The sequence below is a fragment of the Phocoena phocoena genome, chromosome 19, assembly GCF_963924675.1.
Source record: "Phocoena phocoena chromosome 19, mPhoPho1.1, whole genome shotgun sequence".
Classification (NCBI taxonomy): domain Eukaryota; kingdom Metazoa; phylum Chordata; class Mammalia; order Artiodactyla; family Phocoenidae; genus Phocoena; species Phocoena phocoena.
Window position 1 is genome coordinate 34,297,467 of NC_089237.1, and position 8,631 is coordinate 34,306,097.

Sequence of the window (8,631 nt, forward strand, 5' to 3'; positions counted from 1 at the left end):
AATTTGGGATGATTCATTGTCTATTCATGTATTCCACAGATGCAGGGTACATCAAGTTGATTGTGGAGCTTTAGTCCGCTGCTTCTGAGGCTGCTGGGAGAGATTTCCCTTTCTCTTCTTTGTTCTCACAGCTCCCAGGGGCTCAGCTTTGGATTTGGCCCCACCTGTGCTTGTAGGTCACCGGAGGGCATCTGTTCTTTGCTCAGACAGGACGGGGTTAAAGGAGCCGCTGATTCGGAGGTGCTGGCTCACTCAGGCTGGGGGTAGGGAGGGTCACAGTGTGCGGGGCGGGCCTGTGGCAGCAGAGGCTGGTGTGACATTGCTAGCCTGAGGCGTGCCATGCGTTCTCCCGGGGGAGTTGTCCCTGGATCCCAGGACCCTGGCAGTGGCGGGCTGCACAGGCTCCCTGGAAGGGGGGTGTGGATAGTGACCTGTGTTCGCACACATGCTTCTTGGTGGCGGCAGCAGTGGCCTTAGCGTCTCATGTCTGTCTCTGGGGTTCACCCTTTTAGCCACAGCTCACGCCCCATCTCTGGAGCTCCCTTAAGCAGCATTCTTAATCCCTTCTCCTCACACACCAGGAAACAAAGAGGGAAGAAAAAGTCTCTTGCCTCTTCGGCAGGTCCAGACTTTTCCCCGGACTCCCTCCCGGCTAGCCGCGGTGCACTAATGCCCTGCAGGCTGTGTTCCTGCCGCCAACCCCACTCCTCTCCCGGAGCCTCAGCTCCCAGCCCCGCCCACCCCAGCGGGCGAGCAGACAAGCCTCTCGGCTGGTGAGTGCCGGTCGGCCCTGATCCTCTGCGCTGGAATCTCTCCGCTTTGCCCTCCACACCCCTGTTGCTGTGCTCTCCTATGCAGCTCCGAGGCTCCCCCACTTTGCCACCCGCAGACTCCACCCGTGAAGGGGTTTCCTAGTGTGTGGACACTTTTCCTCCTTCACAGCTCCCTCCTGCTGGTGCAGGACCCGTCCCTATACTTTTGTCTCTGTTTATTTTTTTCTTTTGCCCTAACCAGGTACGTGGGGGGTTCCTTGCCTTTTGGGAGGTCTGAGGTCTTCTGCCAGCGTTCAGTAGGTGCTCCGTAGGAGTTGTTCCACACGTAGGTGTATTTTTGGTGTATCTGTGGGGAGGAAGGTGATCTCCATGTCTTACTCTTCTGCCATCTTCCCAGAAGTCTAAAATTCTTAAATGATCTTACTCTGCACAATCATTGTTATCTTTTTATTCTACCACTTGCCACTTTCTTTACTTGGCCAAGCTCATCCTCCCCCGCCTAAGGTGTTCACATATGATGTTTTCTCTGCCTTAAAACGTTAACTCCTGATTTTCCTATATCTAGATCCTTCATTTTAGTATTCTGAGCTCAAATATCGTATCCTCAGTGGGCATTCCTGACCTAGCCTAAATTAGTCCTCAGCACTACTTCTAGTCAAAATAGTTTGAATCTTATTTCTATTTGAAATTATCTTGTTTATTTATTTATTTTTTAATATTATGCTACAACCTATTAAAATGTAAGCTTAGAAGAAAAGAGTCTTTATTTTTCTGATTCACTATTATATTTCCAGTACCCAGAATAGGACATGGTGATAAATATTTATTAAATGAGTGAATGAAAATTAAAATCGTGAATAAATCAATCCTCTGGATATTTTTTTCATAGGACCTGCTATGAAACCAGATTTTGCATAATGGACTGTGTAAAATTTCTTAGATTATTTTTATATATCTTTATTCATTATCTTGTTGATTTTGGTTGGAGGGACTTTAGCTGTTCGTGAACATCACTCTAACAAATCTTTTCAGCTTTAGATATCTAACTGATATTAAAAATTACTATCTGATTTGAAAATCATTTTTCTCATCCAGTTAATTATTAAGTGCTACCAAATAGAGTCAGAAAACTACAGCGCTATAATTGAAGCTTTATTCAGCATGATCTATAGCCATTAATTAATACTTAAGTAATCCTCTTAAGAGTACTATTACTGGGGGACTTCCCTTGTGGTCCAGTGGTTAAGAATCCACCTTCCAATGCAGAGGACATGGGTTCAATCCCTGGTCAGGGAACTAAGATCCCACATGCTGTGGGGGTACTAAGCCCATGCACTGCAACTACTGAGCCCACGCATTCTGGAGCCCGAGTGCCACAACTAGAGAGAAGCCCACATTGCTACAACAAAGAGCCTGCCCACCACAATAAAATATCCCACGTGCTGCAACTGGGACCCAATGCAGCAAAAATAAATAAATAAATAAATTTAAAAAGAGTGAAAGATCCCACATGCTGCAACTGAGACTCATCACAGCCAAAATCAATTAATTAATTAAAATGAGTGCTATTAAAGTTAATATGTATTACTTTATTTCTAAGGGTATTATGTGATACTTTTCTTTGTTGAAATTAATACATCATCTTGGCAGTGATTTGCTGATCAGTAACATTAAAAATTTATCAGAGAAAAAACGTTATGTAACTACCCCCCCCACTGGAAAATAATTTTATTGAGATTCTATCAGCTGTGCAATCTGTTCTGACATTAGACCCCTTCTTCCTTTGCAATTCTGTCCTTCTTAAGGGGTCCCATGAATACTTTCTTCTCCTCCACAGTCTGGAAGCAACCATGGCCAAATTTGGAGGTGGTGTCAATAAACTTGAAGTCAATCTTCTTCAGGGCCTGCCATTTGGTCTGCACCAGAAAGGATTCATACAGGGTGAGCACTTGCTTCTTGGTTCCTACCATGCAGCCTTTGAGCATGACAAAGTCATTGGTCACTTCAACGTAGTGGACAAAGCCACACAGAGGTTTGATGCTCTTGTCAGACAGATCCTTATCAGTAGAGACATTTTTCTTGATCAGTTTTCTGTCCTTGATGAGGTAGCCCTGGCCGATCTTGTAGATCTTCTTGTTGATCTCAGTGTGGTGATGGTAGCCTTCCTGCCTAGCCTGAGCCACAGAGAAGGCCACCCGGACAGCCCACCAAGGGCTGCATAAAGTTGCCTGTATCCCAATACAGGCAACTTTATGCAGCCCTTGGTGGGTCTTATGGGGCAGCTTCGTGGTGTGCCAATGGCGGGTGACCCCTATGTAGCCTTTGCCCTTGGTCACCCCAGTGAAAGCAATCATCTTATCCTGCCCAAACACTTGAATCATAGGGACATGCCACTATAGCCTCTCACCAGTCCAGTCCAGTTTTTTTTTGCCACAGTGCCTCTGTTCACCTGGATCTCCATGAGGTGGACCTTCTTCTGGTGTATAGGAAGCAGACACCTCTTGGTGTGGGCAATGACACAGATGACCTGGTAGTACTTCTTCATGCTGCTGAAGTCCCTCTCCAGCTGCTTCTTGCCGTTACATTCTGCCACTTCTTGCATCATTTGGTAAAGGCTTTTGTCTTACATTTATGCCAGTTTTTATAGAAGTGCCTTTTGCATTCATTGCTGAAATGCTCAGCAAAGATGGTCTTAAAGGTCTGGAGGCCTCAAGGTGTTTCCACATAGCCCACAATGCCCACAGTACCACAGGCAGCAGCTCCACAATGGTCACAGTCTCCACAACTTCCTTCTTGTTCACCTTGCACCCTGGCCTATCGACCTCCCTCACCATGTGGGTCATGCCGGTCTTGTAGCCGAGGAAGGCTGTGAGGTGTACAAGCTTGGAAGAATAATCATTGGGGAAGCTCTTCACCTTCCCACAGTGCCAGCTGCTGTGTGCTTCTGAGGCAGGAAGCCCAGGGACCCATGCCTGGGAGCAGAGAACTTCCAGGGAGACATCCTGCCATAGGATGCTGCCAGTAGAGCAACATTATGTTACTTTGGATTAATTTCCTCCCAGGGAACTCATGTTGATTCTCAATTATCCTCATTTTTTATCCTACATGGTCATTGCCCATTACTTTAACAATAAGTTCTCAAATTTATTAAAAATAGCACATAACTTTCCAGAATCTGCCATTTTGGAAATGGAATTGTGTATCTGTCTTTGGTCATAATATCATTTGCATTTCCATTGTTTTCCAAGAATAATGATAGTGGCCATGAAATTGTACCTTGAAATTCACTGCTCTGAAAAGCAATTAGTCAAGAGTGGAATGAATGATTAATTTAAAGCCGACAAGTGATTTCTTATGAGTTCTCAAATTACTTTGAGCTAGAATCCCCTCTTTTTGATGTTTACTTTTTTCATTCCTGTTAAAAAAGCTAGGCTGTAGCATGCCATAAATCTTCAAAGTGAAAATACTGCCATGGATGTTATACAGATCTTATTTTGAACTTTGCTTTAAATTAGATTTCAGGTTTCATTGAAATCAGAGAATTTGAGGAAATGGGATAGATTAAAGACAGTATATTTCATATGTGAATTATCTGCAACTTTAAACTTCACAGGGCAATTATGAAAGATGTTGAGAGCAGTGAAACAGGATAAGCTGTTTGTTTTGATAAGTAGTTGTGAAATCAGAGAAGAGACACTAAGAACATAGAAATAGAAAATAATGTTAAGGAATTAACACTGATTCATTGATCAGGGGATACATTGACTAAGTTGGCAAGAATAATTAAGAATGAGTTATCTAAATAAAATTTTTTCAAGTTAAGAATTTTCTTTGAACTTTGGAAAATATTCACATAAACAAGCGTTTTAAGCTATTTATGGGAAATTTGTATTGATAAAGAAATAAAATACATATGAACAAATCAGTTAACAGTGAATGTAACCCTCACCTCCAAACAAACAAAGTCCAGTGACTGTAGATAACACCAGATTGTGATTGACTAACACTCAAAGAACAATTTAAAAATGTTTTCTTTTAAATAAACAATTTTATGTTTTTTATTCTTTTGACTATTCATTTCCTAGAAATATCTAATGTACTGAAATATTTTCTTTGGTTATGAAACATTTTCTTAGACACTAACCTTCATGATAATTCCTTCTTTCTTCAGTTATGAGACAAGATTCATTCATTAAGAATAAAGTGTACACTAAAATTAACATGTATAAAAATGAACCCTGTAAAGGTAGACTCAAACATTGTAAATGTATGAAAGATTTTCTAATAAAAATTCCTAAGAAATATTTTTGTTTGTTAGAATTTATTATGGATTACATTTTGAGAAATTTTCCCCCTACATCTGCTTTTCAGTTCATACATGAGAAATTTATGCAAAGTCTAAGAATTACTATATTATTTATTTATAAAAATTTTCATGCTTATCTCTAAGTGAATTTGGTAAAGCTCAAGATATACATAAAATAAAACTGATAAACAAATCATAGATTGTAAAAAATGTGGAGAGAAGCAGGTCAATATGCTAAAAACTGTAGCTGAAAATTCAAATAAGATTTTTTTGTCTCCTGGAAGTATTACAGAACATCTGTCCAACCCAGAGTCAGTTCTCACACAATGATAAAATATTAAAATTTTAAAACTCCTGGATGTCTAGTGTAAGACTGGGTTTATGTCAACCAAATAACATAAACTGTTATAAGTATTTCCTGCCAAAATCCCTATTGTAAAGGTGGAAGAGATATTTTGTTTAGAATAATTTATACAGATTGCATATACCAATTAAAGTTATGAGATAATTACTGTATTTTTACTTTTGCCAAGGTTGAAAGAGTCTTAATTTTCCTATCCTTATTATTAAGCCTTGCTGAGAAGGTTCATTCTCTACCTTCCGACCCTTGAGTTGCCACTTAATGGAAAGGTTGACAAGGCTAAATCTCTTAAACAGGAAGAGGAGTAGAAAAACATAACTTCATGAGTTCAATATTGAGAATGCAATCTGGAGCTTGAGAGAATAATTTGGCAAGGTTGTTAGAAGGAATATCCTGTTAACATTTGAAAAAACAAAATAAATGAATGAAAACAAATGTGGTCCTGAATTTTAAAATTCTATTTGTATCAGAGATTCAGGGAATGACATACTAACTAGAATGAAAACTTGCCCAAGACTGTCAGCATTCTAATGGCTTTCTAAGCTGCCACGTTGTGACATATATTCATCATGGAGTGAACAATAAATGCTATCAATAGGGAATGATAAGAAAAATCAGAAGGCACAAGAAAATTGTCTAGTTCTGCATGTTAATATCTTTCATTTGTATAGCATTTATTTACAAAATGCTTCTACATAAAGATTTTCAGTGTTGTTCAGCTTGCAAGAAGCCACATACAGCATCTTCTGCACTTAAACCACAACTGTGACCAGCCTCTCTAAAGAGCTACAGCTCTGAGCAGTCATTAAAAAGTCATTTTCATTTGGTAAGAATTTTGTTCAGGTTCTGCTTTCCATTCTTTATTTTGAATCATTTGTCCATAAACTATACCATGTGTCAATGGGAAGACATTATGAGATTTTTAGTTAAGGGGGCACAGGATCTAGTTCAGAGTGCCTTCAATCTGCTGGATATTATTAAAGTACTGAGGTGTGGTAGGCAGAATTCTAAAAATGATCTGCAAGATTCCCTGAACAGTGTCTGGCACATGGTAAGTGGAATGAATTGATGAACAGAATATTCTTGCTTTAATCTGGTGTTCTGATTTTCATCACTTGGCTTTGTATTATGATTATCACTCTCTTCCTAGGCCTTTGGGATGATCCTTTTGGATCAAGATATTACCTCAACTTCTGTCAAAAACTTATTTTCTCTGTTACTTTCTGCTTATTAGCATAAAATTCTCTGCAGCCAAGCCCAACTCAGCATTTCCTGTATCATCACCCAATACAGACACAGACCATGGCTTCCATTTCTTTGGTAATCTCTCAATACAATTGGTTCAGTAAAGACAAGAAAATATGAAGAACCAAGCTGGGGAAATAGCAAGAACAGAAGTCTACTGCCTCTAGAGAAGCTCTACAGGAAACTACAGTTCAGGATGGAAGGACTGGAAGGTTAAACCATGATAAACTGGAAATTTTGAGGTAGGAGATAGATGGGCCCCTGTGCTGGACAGCTGGTGTTTGTCAAGTGGAGCAAAATTTAAGCTTTATTCTCACCTGGACACTCCAAGGACAAAGCTAGTGGCAGAAGCTGAACTCTGCTGAGGTAAAGAGGTAAGATGACCACTCCTGAGATCAAGGGAAACTTCTCTGTCTGCATACACAGGAAGGCTCCTTGGGGGTCAAAAAGGGAGGGGGGCACCACCCCATAGTAAGTGTGGATATGCACCCACAGGCCTCTGAAGTGGGATACGTCTTAGCAAAAAGTTGCACACGTGTGTTGGAGAGGGTCCTGGGACCAGTCATGTGTGGAAAAAGAAACAAGATAATTGGCCAAAGGTAAACCAAGACCCGGAAGGGCTGTCCTATATAAGTGCTTTAAATCACATCCTTACTGTGCTCCTCATTCAGGATGCCAACACTACTCTCCCAGTGCCTAGCTTCTGACTTAAAAAAATAAACTTTTTCTCTGTGTGCTCTCCCATACTTTGTGCTGTGTCTCTAATAATAAACTTTGTACCTGTTTTTATAGTTTTTACCTCCTTGAAACATTCCTGCTTTCAAGTGGGGGAAACAGCCAGGGCCATTTTGCTTCTAGCCTCTAGCCCCTAGTGGTCTAGCAGCTAGTATTCCTGGTTTACATCCAGGAATGAAATGAATAAGGTTATCCCAGTTCAATTACTGGGCAGGGAACTAAGATCTCTCTTCAGGACCACTCACTGCTGTCTCTCTGAGATCAATTTGAGTAGATCTAAGGAGATACAAGTCCATAGACAGAAGAAAAGTGTTTTTAGCAAGAAGTGGATTATAAGTGGGAGAAAGTGTGGTTGACATTAAGATTAGTCAGAATGTGAGAATGTACAGAATGAGGAATGTAATCAAATAAATGTCCAAATAGTGTTCTTTATCTGAGCACGCTCTGCCTGCAGACTCCTGTGTCCCAATTCATAACTGAAATATAATCAATGTAGAAAGCACTTTATAAAATTTAACATTTCTATTTCCAGGTGTAATTTGAAGTCTTCATTGGAGTAAATTAACTTCAATTTAAATTTGTACAGATTTAATTTTTACTTTTATTTTCCTTAAAGGCAATAAGGCAATAAGAATGGCACAACCTCACCTCTTCTTAGAAGAATATATTGCTTACATGTGTTAGAAGATCTTAAAGAATTCTCCTGTCACTTAGGGACGTTTTAAGTTAAATAAGGTAAAGCTACCTATGGGGGGTTTATTAATTCTCATAAATAAGATCTTCTCTAAGACAATTTTCAATTTCTCCAAGATCCATTGAAGAGTCTGCGAAGAAATATTACTGTAATACATGAAATAGCTCCCATCTCTCAATTTTAGGAAGCTTCTCTAATGTTCTCAAATGTGACATGAAAATAAATTACCTAGAATGCCCTTTTCTCATTTTCACTTCCTTCTTTCTGTGTAAAAATTCCCTTTCTGCTGAAAGCATCACCTGCTTAATTCCATTAAATTTGAATTTTTATTTTGCCTTTCTTTAGTTTTTATATAATTGCTTGGTGCTATATTAATTAATATTTACTATATAGTGTGGTGTAAATGTAAAATATGTAATTGGTAATGTAAATAAAGTTATCATAGGTTTATTTTGTGCTATCTATGGAATTACATGCTACAGTGAAAAGAGAGCTTTTGATTTTATATTCAAAATTA

The 8,631-nt window shown here is 39.5% G+C and overlaps 1 pseudogene; it reads right to left on the reverse strand.

Annotated features, from left to right (window-relative positions):
- Positions 1-2,539: 2,539 nt before the first annotated feature.
- On the reverse strand, positions 2,540-3,774 carry LOC136139099 (large ribosomal subunit protein uL3 pseudogene; annotated as a pseudogene).
- Between the last annotated feature and the right edge of the window lie 4,857 nt (positions 3,775-8,631).